Raw genomic sequence first — 13,825 nt, forward strand, 5'->3', positions numbered from 1 at the left:
AGACTAAATGATTACATATCTGTTTGGGAATTTAAATGATTAGATTAAACATACCAGTTTATAGACTCTAACCTAGCATTACTAATTTAGGTGATGATTCAAGTGGACAAAGGTCTATAGTTTTAGCCCACCTGGCATTCCCTTTACTTTCTTCTGACAACAGCATATTAAACTTCCCGTGGCAAATGGCCCCTTCCCCATTCTCAGTCCAGGAAACTAAAATGGGAGTGATACCACTGCCAGCTTTGGGGTTAGGCTGCAAACCCCGGATAAGCCAATCAGTGGGTCCCATTCTATCATCACAGTTCAAAGAGAGACAAAGGGCTCACCTGCATCCATCAAATTAAACCTGATCTTTTAAGTAATTATTGAAAAAGAAAAGCTTTGCTTCATTCTGAGTATACTAACCGGGATGAATGAAAGCTTGGAGCTTCTGGGGGCTCACCTTCCCACAATAAGGAAAAATAATAAACCCCCAGAAAGCTGAGCAAAAGAAGATCCTAATAATATTATCTCAACACCTTGATCCACATGAATTTCTTATCATGTGAGTTAATGAACTGCCCCTGTGCATTAAGCCAGTTTTAACTGGGTTTCTATCTTTTGCAGTCTTAAATAATATATTAGTGAAGCTAGAAAATAATATGAGTTAACATATAAATTGTTTCTAAAACATGCTGTATACATAGTGAAGGGTAAAATATTGAAGAGACAGTAGAGATCAATGTGGGTGTATCAGTTAGTTGTGGCTGAATAACAAATCACCCCCGACAAGTTGGCATAAATAATAAGCATCTATTATCATGATCACTGGTCTTCATAATAGCTAGAGCAGCTCTTCAGACTAAAGATCTATGCATCTGTGGGTCAATTGAAGATGCACATATATTGATACTTTGTTACCCAGTAATTTCGTTCCTGGGAATACTCAGGCGTATCCAAGGCAACAGGGACAACAATGTTCATGTAAGGAACAACCCCGTTGCCAAGCTCTCTGGAGGTATCTAGTCCCCAGGCAAGAAGTCTGTTAGCTCGACTCCCATTTCCTTTGGCTTGGCGTTAGCTGTTAGAACACTTTCAAATGTGCTCATTCTTCTAATCTCTTCTGTCCTCCTTTGTAATCAGGTGGTTTTCAAATTCATTTACTCACATGGTCTCACAATGAGTGTTCATTACAATACTATTTAAAAATCAAGATTTTTCTGCCTTTCTAACCCAGTGCACTGGGTTTTTGCATTGAACAGCTTTTAGAATTCTTATCACAGTATTTCAGGCAGTTTCTATGTTATATTCTATTAAGATGATTCCACCCAAGGTTGTCACAATTCAGAGATTACAGCTTTTGCAGGATGTTTTGTTAGGAATATATTCATATACTCACTCTGTCAGACACATCCCATGAGCCTGCATTTAACATCTCATCTGATAGCATAATTCAACAAAAAGGATAAAATAAGCAATATTTATTAATATTACAGAATAGATTTTACAGGAATATTAGATAGGCACACACTGTCTTCCCAAAGCAAACGTTTCTGCATTTCTAGCAGCACAAGCAAGGACAAAGAGGAAAAGAGAAGGAATAGAGAGGTAGGGAGGAAGAGGCATGAAATGTGAGGACTTCTCCTAATTATACAACTCTGGTTATATATTTACTTTTTCTCACGCAATCTTTCTTATCTCTTCTAAAAAGAATGCAAAATTTATTCTCACAGAAGTAATAAACACCATCTGGGTTGTTCTCTGAGTTTGACAACATCACTACTTGATCAAATAGTGTAAGAAAATATATGCCCTACACAAAATCCACAGATATCACGATTTTGTACCCAGACAGTATTTTCTGAGGGTGTAGAGTTGGAAAATCACATTTGGACTTCTCAGCCCCAATACCTGGATCGGTAAGACCACAGTGACAGCCTGGCCCCCTCTTGTTTCTGACCTCCCAGTATCTTCCCAACTAGAACCCCTCTGCTGATTTCTAAGCCCGGGCAGGGTCCATCTACTGACCGCCCACCTCCCTCCACTTCCAAGGCTGGCTACAGAGATTGGTTCTGGGTGCGCCCATAACCCAAGGTACTCCAAGCAGAGCAACTAACAAGCAGCCCCAGGACTTGTGCTGCATCTGATGGAGTAGAGCAGTGTTCTCCCTGAAGTGACCAGGCTGGTGGGATGGACGCTGGGAGCTGCTGGTGATCAACTTGCCACCAGGAGGGAAGAGCCTGCAGGAGATGACGCCAACCCAGAGAAAAGGCAAGGAGACAGGTCGCTAAGGATACTGCATCCAGACACCCCTGGTACCAATCCAGCCCTGAACTTCTCCATAAGCATGAGGAGCCTAGGAGCCCTTTCTGCTTGGGTTTCATTCGTGCAGTACCTAAGGCGTCAGTTGGACAAAGCCCACAGGATAAACACCGCAGCAACCAAGAGGAAGTGGGGAAAACAAACACCCAGGGCCTTTGTGAAAAACAGAGAGTCAAACAGATACAACCTTTGGAGAGAGAGGAGGATTATTGGCTACCTATCTAGTAGTCGATTCTTTCTTTGACAACAGGGCCTGCTCCCAACTACAAATCCTGCAAAGGTCCAATATTCACCTTACTAAACTCCTTGTAATCCAGGACAGTGGGATCTGAAGACTAGTGGCAGGCTTTGTGGAGAGGTTTTCTTTCCTGATAAAGAGATATACATGAGGAGAAACATCCCTCTTCCTGCCTTTGGATACAGCTGGGTGAGTGTGTGATGTCCAGAAGAGCTGCAGCTATCTTGTGATCATAAGGAAACACACTGGAGAATGACAGCCAGTGCACTGGGTATCATGGAGTGGAAAAACAAAAACATTTGGATGATGCTGGTGGGCTACTGGATTAACAAACCACAGAACCAACCACCTCTGAACTTCTGGTTATGAAATATAATAAACTCCTATCATTTCAGACACTTTGGGGTGGTATTATACTAACTCCAGCTGACATCATGGTAAGTAATACACAGATCTCATGCCCTCTCCACGTATTTGCAACCGAGACTCGGGGAATGCTCATCAGATATATGCAGGTTTCCAAAAACCCCATGGCATAACAAAGATGCGCAATGATCTTACTAGTTGAAAGAGATCTTCTAAAGCAGACAGAAAACTGTCCCAGACAAGATTCAGTGGAGTCAGCAAGGACATAGCCCTACTGTATAATTCCACCAGGAAAGGAAGCTCCAGCTGATCTCACATGCTCTCATTCACTTACCACTCACAAATTCTTTCATAAGACAAGTACTTGCCAGTACTTCTTTGTGCTTTACCTCGTACAACTCAAATATTTTAAGGATGGAAGACGAAAAAGATAATTTTAAGGCTCTGTCACAACTACACAGCTCTTGTTGGAGCAGGAAATCAGCCAGAGAGAATGAATAAATGGAAATGTGCAGCTGTATTCTAAAAGTTGATCTACAAAACAGATGATGGGCTGGATTTGGCCCCTAACTGTAGTCTTCTGACTCCTGATCTCAGAAAAAGGACGTTTCTGCACTCCTTACATGACGATTCCTGGACAGATAAGGTTGTGATGAGGGAAGTCTGTATGTGGATGGTGACCCCTGGGTCCTCTGTCCCCAAAGTGGAAAGGAGGAAATAAAATTCTATTCAGAATTATGAATAGGAATCTTGGAAACTGAGTTAGGTCCACAAGTAGTTTACAAATGAGCACTATAAATTCTTAACTCCATTTGGTTTGAAATGCCATATTCCTTGTGGGAACTGCCAACAAGTGACTCTACAAGATCCAAGGGGCTATCAGAGTCTGGATGGGGCCATTCTTGCCCATCTTCCTGATCCCACCTCCCTGGACTCTTCTCCTTCCTCTGCTCCAGCCATTTGTTCTTGCAATTTCTCCAACAGAGCAAGCTTATTCCATCTCCACTTGCCCTGCTGTCCTGCCTGGACAGCTCCTGCCCAGTATTCACAGCTCTCTTCCCTCACCTCATTCATGCTTCCCTTCCAAAGTCTGCTTTCTCAAGGAAGCCTTCCAAACCACCGAATCTAAAATAGCCAGATCCGGGAATTCCCTGGCGGTCCAGTGTTTAGGACTCTGAGCGTCCACTGCCGGGGACCTGGGTTCAATCCCTGGTCGGGGAACTAAGATTCCACAAGCCTCGCAGTGCGGCCAAGAAAACCAAAACAAACAAAAATAAAATAAAATAGGGATTTCCCTGGTGGTCCATTGGTTAAGACTCTGCACGCCCAATGCAGGGGTCCCGGGTTCAATCCCTGGTCAGGGAACTAGATCCTGCACGCCGCAGTGAAGAGCCCAAGCCCATGTGCCACAACTAAGACCCAGCGCAGCCAAATAAATAAATGTTTTTAAAAATTAAAAATAAAATAAAACAAAACAAAATAAAATAGCCAGGTCCCTCGCTATTCATTCACCTTCCTTCCTCTGCACCCTGATCCTGGAGATCTGTTTGCCTTTCAGGTTAACAAAAAAAAATTGCCTTCTCCTCATCTCCCCGGCCCCCTACCCACTCCTGCATACCTGGAGTTCCAGGTATTTAAATTTTCAACTTAAAAACGGTAGTGAGGACGTTTCCAAAAAGTGGGTCTAGTCACGATGTCTGGGAACCTGCAGCTTCAAAGAAGCTGGATTTCCAGGTTATTCCCGTCTGTGCCTAGTGACCTTGGGAAAGCAAAAGCAACTTTTTCATTTCACTTGGCAATGCCCCTTCCAATGCGTTTATAGGTCAGCTTTAGGCAGAAAGGCTCCCGGGAGAGAGGCCGTGATTCTCACGATGTGCTCTTGGCTTGCAGCAATCAGCCCATCCTGGGACGGGGGCGGAACCTGCAGCTGCAGCGAAGAGGACGCAGGGCGCAGGTGGTAACCAGGTGGCTTGAGCCTCCAGGGCCCCCCCGCGCACTCAGAGTCCGGACCTGCAGGCCCTTCACCTCGGCGTGGCCATTAGTCTCCCTTTTTCTGCACTTGGCCGGAACCCTGAGGCCCCGAACAGGCGCCTGCATCCTAGGGGAAGGGCGCCCTAGGCTGACTGCTCCCGGGGCTCAGAGGGTGAACACCTCCCCCCATCGTCTCGCCGCCGGCCCTGGTGCCACCGAATCTACGCGGCCACCCCCGCCGCACGTGCCCATGATACAAACAGCAACAGTCACGCCACCGGCTGGCCTGCTAGTGGACGCTCCAGGCGCTGTGCTGTGTGCCCGACGTGCGCATCAAAATCTCTCTACTACACTTGGTCCATTTGCGCCGTGGAGTCCGGTTCCGGAGACTCGCACCCACCTCCTCCCAGCACCAACCACCTGGGAGCCCCCCCCCCCAGTCTCCACCCGCACCCCCAAACTGCTTTGATCTCAATCTCAGATGCCTCCGGGCGGTCCCAGATTTCTGGCAAGAGACTAGCGCTGTGAGCGTGCCTTCCTCCGTGGGCCAACACCGGCTCTTGGGACCCCAGGGTTGGGGAGAAGGGGGCGCAAAACATTGGATTTCCTGGGGGCGATGGAGTGAGACCCCACGGCTGTAGGAATGGAGGCGCTGAGATTCGCTCCATCTCCCGTGCTGGCAGGTTGACTGAGCTGGGAGCGGGGCAGGGACCCCTCGTCTGGGGTGAAGGTGAGCAAGAAGCCAGGACACTGCTACCCCAGGACTGCAGTTTGACTGACCCAGGGGTAGGCAGCTGGGAGACGATCCACAGAACCTTCCCCTTGGCCACACCCCCTCATCGACCCTGGGGCACAACTTAGAGATGCGGGAGCCGCCAAAGTGGCCCCGAAAAGCCGCAAGGCTCCGGACGGGACCCGTCCATCCAGGGAGGAGGAGCTGCCCCTGGGGACAACTAGCCGCCTTTGCCAGATTCCCGCGCACAGACTCCCGGTTCAGGTGCCCTCCGCCTGGAAGCAACCGGAGATGGAGGGAGCTTCCCGAGCCGAGAGCGCCACCGCGACGGCCGCCCGCGCTCGCCTTACCTCTGCCCGGGGGCGACCTCGGAGAGCGTCCTGCGTCCCCCGCCGCTTCCTCGGACTCCGGGGCGCCACCCGCAGCCGAGTCACCGGCCGGGCCGCGTCTCAGATGTGCGCGTCCGGCCCCTCTCCCCTCGGAAGACCCCCTCCCCACAGGGCAGCTGCCCGCACCCCTCCCGGCCCACTGCTTCTGGGCGGCTAGGCTTCGCGCGCTTTGGACCGGACCGCCCCCGGCCACGCCCCGGCCACGCCCCGGCCACGCGCCGGCCACGCCCCACCCGGGCTCCGCCCCCGCCGCCCCCGCCTCCCCCGCCTCTCCGGTCAGGCTTGTCTCAGTTCCACCCCACCTACGACTCCCCGTCCTCACCGCCTCCGGACCCCAGCCCCCTCCCCACCTCCCGCCCCGCTGCGTCTCCGGAACCGTCCCTCCCCCCACCTCCCTCTGCCCAGTCCGTTACTTCCGGTCCAGCCCACCCGCCGGTCGCCTCGTCAGGAGGTGAGCGCCAGGGCGCATGGGGTGAAAAACGCAGAAAGGAGCATTCTTCCAGAGTCCGAGGTAAAGATGCCTACGGGGGAGGACGCGGTGCTCCAGAAGGGTGCGCTCCTCCGACAGAGGGACTTCTTGTGGCCACTGCCTTCCTTCCCGCTCTGGGTCGCAGCCCTAGAGAGTTCTACCCAGATACCCAGGGACTCAGACCTGGAGATGGCCCTTCCACCTTCCCGCGGCCCTGCAGGGCGAGTGATCAGCACCCCCTAACCCCCAAATTTTGGGTGACACCCTGGGAGCGGGAAAAGTGTGGGATTAAAAGTCCCATGCAGGGACTTCCCTGGCGGTCCAGTGGTTAGGGCTCTGCCCTTCCAACGCAGGGGGCACAGGTTCCGACCCTGGTTGGGAAACTAAGATCCCAGGAGCTGGGCAGCGTGGCCAAAAAAAAAAAAAAAAAAAAAAAAAGGTCCCATGGGGCTTAAAATGGAACTAGTTATAATTGCATTTTTTCAGATTCTGCTTTTTTAAAAATTATCATTATTGGGCATAATTGCATACAACATTATGTTAGTTACAAGTGTACAACACAAAGATTTGGTATTTGTATACATTGTGAAACGATCACTGCAATGTCTGGTTGACATCTGTCACCATACATAGTTAGAATTATGTGTGTGTGTGTGTGATAAGAACTTTTAAGATTTACTCTCTTACAGTTGCATTTTTTAAAATAAATTTATTTATTTTATTATTTTATTTAATTAATTTATTTATTGGCTGCGTTGGGTCTTTGTTGCTGCACGCGGGCTTTCTCTAGTTGCGGCGAGCGGGGGCTACTCTTCCTCGCGGTGCGCGGGCTTCTCATTGCGGTGGCTTCTCTTTTTGTGGAGCACGGGCTCTCGGCACGTGGGCTCAGTAGTTGTGGCTCACGGGCTTAGTTGCTCCGCGGCATGTGGGATCTTCCCGGACCAGGGCTCGAACCCGTGTCCCCTGCATTGGCAGGCGGATTCTTAACCACTGCGCCACCAGGGAAGCCCCTACAGTTGCATTTTTAAACAGGAAAAACAAGGTGCAAAAATAGGGACTCTACACATACATATGTCACATCAGGAACTGTGAACAGTGGTATCCTCGAGAAGGGGACTGGGATGTAGGGACAGGAGAAAAAGTAGTTGGTTAATTCATGCTCTTTCTGTACTGTTTGATTTATTTTCTCAATATGCTTGTTTTGTCTATTCAGGGTAAAAATAAGCAAACAAGCGAAAAACATGAGCCACTGCCCCCTTGACCCTGCAGTAGCCGTTTCTGTGCAGTTAGATCCCCCCCTCCCGCCCCCCCCTCCAGTGTCTTTTCTTTCTGGTTTTCCCTGAGCTGCCACCTCTCAGGAGGTGATCCCAGCTACCACCTAGGTGGGGTTCCCATGCTCACCCCCACAGACCCTGGGAGAAGCTGAGCCTTCTGGGAGCAGGAGTCTGACCGCCTCCTGGATTGTTAGCGAATGCAGGTTCATGTGCTAGACCCACAGTGAGGCCAGACAACACTGAAATGTTGGCGTTTGGAGCAGAGAAAGTTTTATTGCAGGGCCCTGCAAGTGGATGGGTGGCTCACGCCTTAAAAAACCCGGAACTCCTCGAAGGGTTTCAGCAAAGCCCTTTTCTAGGAAAGATGAGGGAGGGGCGTGGTTGGTTGTTGCAGACTTCTTGGTGTCAGAATCCTTTGCAGCTGTCCTCCTAGGTCAGGTCACGATGTTCCTGTAAACCTGCAACAAACAAATGTTATTCTTTGTTCTGCAGTGTTTTATCTCTATATGAATGGAAAAGTGTTACACTCTTGAAGGTCAGAGCCTTGAGAATGTGTTGTCCTGTACATTTCACGCTACAGGCAACATTCTTTTTTTTTTTTTAATTTTTATTTAGTTATTTATTTATTTTTTGGCTGTGTTGGGTCTTCGTTTCTGCGCGAGGGCTTTCTCTAGTTGCGGCGAGCGGGGGCCACTCTTCATTGCGGTGCGTGGGCGTCTCACTGTCGCGGCCTCTCTTGTTGCGGAGCACGAGCTCCAGATGCGCAGGCTCAGTAATTGTGGCTCACAGGCCTAGCCGCTCCGCGGCATGTGGGATCTTCCCAGACCAGGGCTCGAACCTGTGTCCCCTGCATTGGCAGGCAGATTCTCAACCACTGCGCCACCAGGGAAGCCCCCTACAGGCAACATTCTTAACTGGGAGCAAAAGCAATAGAATACAAAGGTTAAAGTAAGCAACTCAGCCCGCGCGCCACAGCTACCGAGCCTGCACTCTAGAGCCCGTGAGCCACAGCTACTGAGCCCACGTGCCACAACTACTGAAGCCTGTGCGCCTAGAGCCCATGGTCCACAACAAGAGAAGCCACCGCAATGAGAAGCCCGTGCACCGCAACAAAGACCCAATGCAGCAAAAAATAAATAAATAAATAAATTTATTTTAAAAAAAGATTAAAGTAAAAGAAACAAATCCAATATGGTGTCAGATTTGTTCTTCCCTATTACATTATTATAGGTAGAAGGAGCAGATGGGAAGGCAGAAACCTGCCAAGAGAGGCTTAGACGCAAGTTGCTGCCACCTCCCCAAACCAGCAACACCTGGCCGTCCCCCACAGGGTCCCTGCTTCTCACCCACAGGGCTCGGGTGGCCCAGCTCCCACTGAGCTGGCTCAGTGGAATATCAGAAAGGTAGAAAGGAAGCCGGATTTTTGCATGTGTCATCCTTCCTGGTTACTAGAGAACCCCCAGGCATCCTGATTTCAATTGCTTTAAAAATCAAAACAAAACACAAAAAACAAACAAAAAAACCCAAGAAGAAACAATAACGAGATCCAGAACGACTGCAGATCCATTTCTTTTCCCCCAGACAGGTCCTCCTAGAGAACCAGGGGCCAAGCCCGGGAGGAGGGATGGGTTTGAAGAGCTCTCTCCGGCATCAGTGGCCTCTCTCATCTCCGTGGGGCTGGGATTCTAGACCCAGGCTGGGCGAGGAAGACTCAGGGCTGCTACTGTGCCCTTATCTCTTTAAACCTTGGCAGTTCAGACAGAATCCAGCCACTGGGGATTTCCAAACCCAGGGCCCCTGTTTCCTTGTGGCCAAGTGTTCAATCTCTAGGAGGGCCCAGTGAGAACTGCTTCTTTTTATTATTATTTTTTTAAATGTTATTGGAGTGTAGTTGATTTACAATATTGTGTTAGTTTCAGGTGTACCAAAGTGATTTAGTTATACATATACATACATTCATTCTTTTTCAGATTCTTTACCCATATAAGGTTATTACAGAATACTGAGTAGAGTTCTCTGTGTTCTACAGAGAGCTGCTTCTTAAAATGTATACAGTATGCTGCTTTGGGTGGCGTGGTCTTGCTTTAGAATCCCAAGAGCCTGTGTTGTGATTCTCCCACCGGGACTTCCATAAGCTTCATGCTGCATCTTCTTCCCCGTGGTTACCTCTGGGACCATCGAGTCTGCCTGATGGTTCATCCCAAACATTAGAACTGATTGCACCAAAGCCTGGACTGACCGCGGTGCCCTTTCCTGTTGTTGACTCCACTCAGAGCTGGCAGCCTTGCATGTCACTTGGTCGATGAGCCAGAGCAGCACTCCTGAGTGTGAAACGTGTTTCCTCAAGAACCCAAGGAGAGACCAGCTAGACCCTGTGCTTTCCTCCTTGTGACATTAGGTGCAGCACTTTGCCTTTCACTTCAGAGAGGATGTCTGCCTGCCTGTGACCACTAAATGTGGTACAGCTTCCCTGAAATGCGGGTCCCCAAATCTTCTTGCCCTCTGGAGCACATGTGTCTTTCCAGGGCCTCCAGTAAAAGGTACTAGTCACCTTTTTTACTCATTCCGTCCAATCAGCACGATGTCATTGATGTACTAGACCAACATGATCTTCAGTGGTGATAAAAGAAATTTTCACATATTGAGGTATAGGGAAGTCATTCTGGCTTATAGATGAGTTAACTTGAATTTTATGCTAACTAAAATAGCCCGTTTGGGGCCTATGAAACAGACATTGTACATCTGTTTCAGTTATTAGACCAAAGGTAAAGAATGTTCATGTTAAAAATAAAGATTAAATGGGACTTCCCTGGCGGTTCAGTGGTTAAGATTCTGAGCTTCCATTGCAGGGGGCACGGGTTCGATCCTTGGTCGGGGAACTAAGGTCTCGCATGCTGCACAGTGTGGCCAAAAAAGAAAAAAAAAAGATTAAACGCCTCCCTTCCTAGGACACCGATCTGGTCCTCCTTTGATGATAAGACTGCCTTCCAGGTGCCAAGGCCATGCTGACTCGTTGTGTATGTGCTGGTCTGTGTGTGTGTGTGTGTTTCCATTGAAATGTAACCCTGACTTGTTTAGTGTTCTTTGTTCTGACAAGATATAAAACTGTGCTGAAAACCCTGCTTCTCTGGAGCGGCTTCTCAGAGTAACCTGGGAGGCAGGCTTCTGAGCTAGTCCTCAGTTTGTCTCAAATAAAACTCTTTTCTATTCTTATTATAGATTGTTTATTGATTATTTTCATTGACATTGCAGTGTCCAGGGAGTCCAGAGCTCTGTAGGCTGTATTTTGACAGCAAGAAGGAGTGTTAATCTAGTCCTGAGACAACACTGTCATTTCATATTTTTGTCCATCCACATGAATATAAAGATTTGCACGCGTGTGCGCGGGTGCATATGTGTGCATTCTGAGTTGTCATGCAAAATCTATTTAACAATGTGAGTTACAGTAAAAAAGGTGATGCCAAGACGTTAGGGTCCATACATAGCAGTAGAACCCCTGCATCCTTAGGTATACATACATTTAACTTTCTGTGTTGCCAGATTGCTCCCCCAAATGGTTGTACCAGTTGGCAAGTTGTATCTGAAGTTAGAAGGTTTCTTTACTCTCTGAAATGAGAGTTTTCCAGAAGCAAGGGCTTGTGTATCTTATTTTGGGGTGATGCACATCTGGCTGGGTTTTATAGTTCTGCAGTTGGTGTTTTATTTTCCAGAGTAACACTCATCTTTATGGCTCACCATTTAATTTCCCTACTGTCAAGAGGCAGAATGAAGTTATTCCTCTTTTTAAAAGAATGATATAAGTAGGGAATAATGAATGCAAAATGCTGTAGTTAAACATCAGCAGATAAGCTGATGGATCAGCTATCACTTAGATGATGCTATAAACAGAAAGAAAGTAATATTTACTCGTTTGCAAAAAAACAAGAACGGGTGATGGATTTGGTGTTCTTTGACTCTGAGTGACTCATTACAGCAAATTGTTATTTTCCAGTTAATAGAGGGAATAAAAAGTACAAAGCAGAGAAAAGGCATTGCTTTCAAGAGCACGCCGGGTCTCTTGCACTGTTGAATCACGTGAACTATTGCAAAGTTAACTGTTATGAGCGGACCTGTGTTCTCTCCAAATTACCTGTTGACGTCTTGACTCCCAGGACCCTCAGAATATGTCTATTTTTGGAGATAGGGTCTTTAAAGAGGGAATTAAGGTAAAATGAGGCCATGTGAGTGGGCCCTGAGCCAATCTGACTGATGCTTTTAAAAGAGGAGGACATTAGGACACAGATACACACAGAGCGAAGACCATGTGAGGACACAGGGGAAAGCCAAGAGGGGAAAGTCCTGCCCACAGGAATCTTTCCTTACCTTTTCCAGTTTCTGGTGGCTCCTGGCATTCGGTGCTGTGGCAGCATCACTTCAGTCTCTGCCTCTATCTCTATGTGGTCCTGCCCTCTTCTCTGTTTTTTTTCTCATCTTCTTATAAGGACACTTGCTATTGGATTGAGGGCCCACCTGGCTAATCCAGGGTGAGTGCATCTCAAGATCTGTCACTTAGTTACATCTGCAAAGATTCTTTTTCCAAATATGGTCACATTCATAGGTTCCAAGCGGTCATATCTTTTAAAAAGACCATCCAACCCACTACAGGACCCACCTGAATAATCCAGGGCCGTCTCCTCATGTCAAGATCCTTAACTTGATTGCATCTGCAAAGACCCTATTTCCAGAGAACGTCACATTCACAGGTTCTTGGGATCAGGAAATGCATGTGCCGTTGGGAGCCATGGCCATCACATCACCCAGTAGATGTGCTGTGTGGATTAAACTATTTTATCCATGTAAAGTGCTTGCACCAGTGCCTGGCACTGAGTGAGGGACCTATATGTATTGACTAAATTAACATTTTTATTATCCACACTGTATCAAAAGTGGGGGAAGGCTAGACAGGAGAGCAATGCATTTCAAGATAAATGAGAAAGCACATTTCTTAGTCACAAAGAAGCATATCCCTATATGATTAATATGCAAATGACGAATAAAATGTTGAAAGAATCCATTTACAAACCCATTAGAAATAAACCTTCGCACCACTGTGATAAATACACAGAAAAGATAGTTGATGAAAAACGTAATGAACCAATAAAAAGGCTGGGATTTCAACGGGGGCTGTTTTCTAAGTGCAAATAAGCTGAGTGCTGTTTTCGAGACCCACACTTGTGTGTTGTATCTTCAGGGGTCTGACCCTCTGAGGGTGTCTGCTGGCCCTTCCAACCTTGAGACCCCCGCACACCACCCAGTATTGGGCTGTGACAGAAGCAACCCCCAGTGGGATCTGGAAAGAATCTCTCAGATCCAGGGAAACGGGGGCTTTTTAGAGGCAGGTGTAGCCTGGGGTTCGAAGGTAGAGAGCTGGGTTCGTTGGTGACACCTCTGTCTCTGGACAGCTGTGTGAATTTAAATGACAAACTCTCTGAACCCCTTCTGTGAAGTGGGAATTTCCTTGCAGGCTCACTGTGGGGATTAAATGAATTAAAATAAAAAGAGCGGCCCAGACTTCTAAACATTGTTCTTAAAGCTTTCTTCTTTCAGCAGAAATGCACCCTAAAGAATTGACTCCAAATGCAGTGTGTTTTTTGTTTGTTTGTTTGTCTGTTTGTTTAATTTCTTTTTCAACCATGAAGAAAGAAATTACCAAAAAGCTGATTTTGTAATGAAAACACATAATTAGGTAAATGAAAATAGAGCCTCAAAGGTAATTGCATGCTGTATTTTGTTTTTCTTCCCAGAAACCCCTTTGGGTTCTCATTTTACCTGCTTCAAAGGCAACAAATAAAATAATTGCTTTGTCAGCGCCCAGACCACAATAGAGTCAGCCCTTTTTAAAAAATTTCATTGAAAAGGTAAAAGTAGTTTTGGTTAAGAGCAGAGACAGTGTCTGATGAGGGGCTTCACCCCCCTGAGCTGAGACCCTTGGAGGGTGTTTCTCTGTGGCAGCTTTTGATCATCATGTGTAGATCATAGTCTGTCCTGTAATAGAGTGAAGTTTCTGACTAATAGAAATGCATAGCTTCATATGACATCTAT

General features: G+C 47.4%; 1 protein-coding gene and 1 long non-coding RNA gene across 2 annotated transcripts in view; one reads left to right on the forward strand and one right to left on the reverse strand.

Moving 5' to 3' along the window:
• LOC132348254 (uncharacterized) overlaps positions 1-6,042 on the reverse strand; it is a 74,498-nt gene extending 68,456 nt beyond the window's left edge. Inside the window, exon 1 of the long non-coding RNA XR_009497394.1 lies at positions 5,963-6,042. This is a non-coding gene — a long non-coding RNA (uncharacterized LOC132348254). The remainder of the gene's footprint in view (positions 1-5,962) is intronic.
• A 250-nt stretch (positions 6,043-6,292) lies between these two features.
• LOC132347501 (transmembrane protein 132C-like) overlaps positions 6,293-13,825 on the forward strand; it is a 184,169-nt gene continuing 176,636 nt past the window's right edge. Inside the window, exon 1 of the mRNA XM_059894070.1 lies at positions 6,293-6,512. The gene's annotated coding sequence lies outside the window, so the exon portion shown is untranslated. The remainder of the gene's footprint in view (positions 6,513-13,825) is intronic.

This window comes from Balaenoptera ricei, chromosome 14 (genome assembly GCF_028023285.1).
Source record: "Balaenoptera ricei isolate mBalRic1 chromosome 14, mBalRic1.hap2, whole genome shotgun sequence".
NCBI lineage: Eukaryota > Metazoa > Chordata > Mammalia > Artiodactyla > Balaenopteridae > Balaenoptera > Balaenoptera ricei.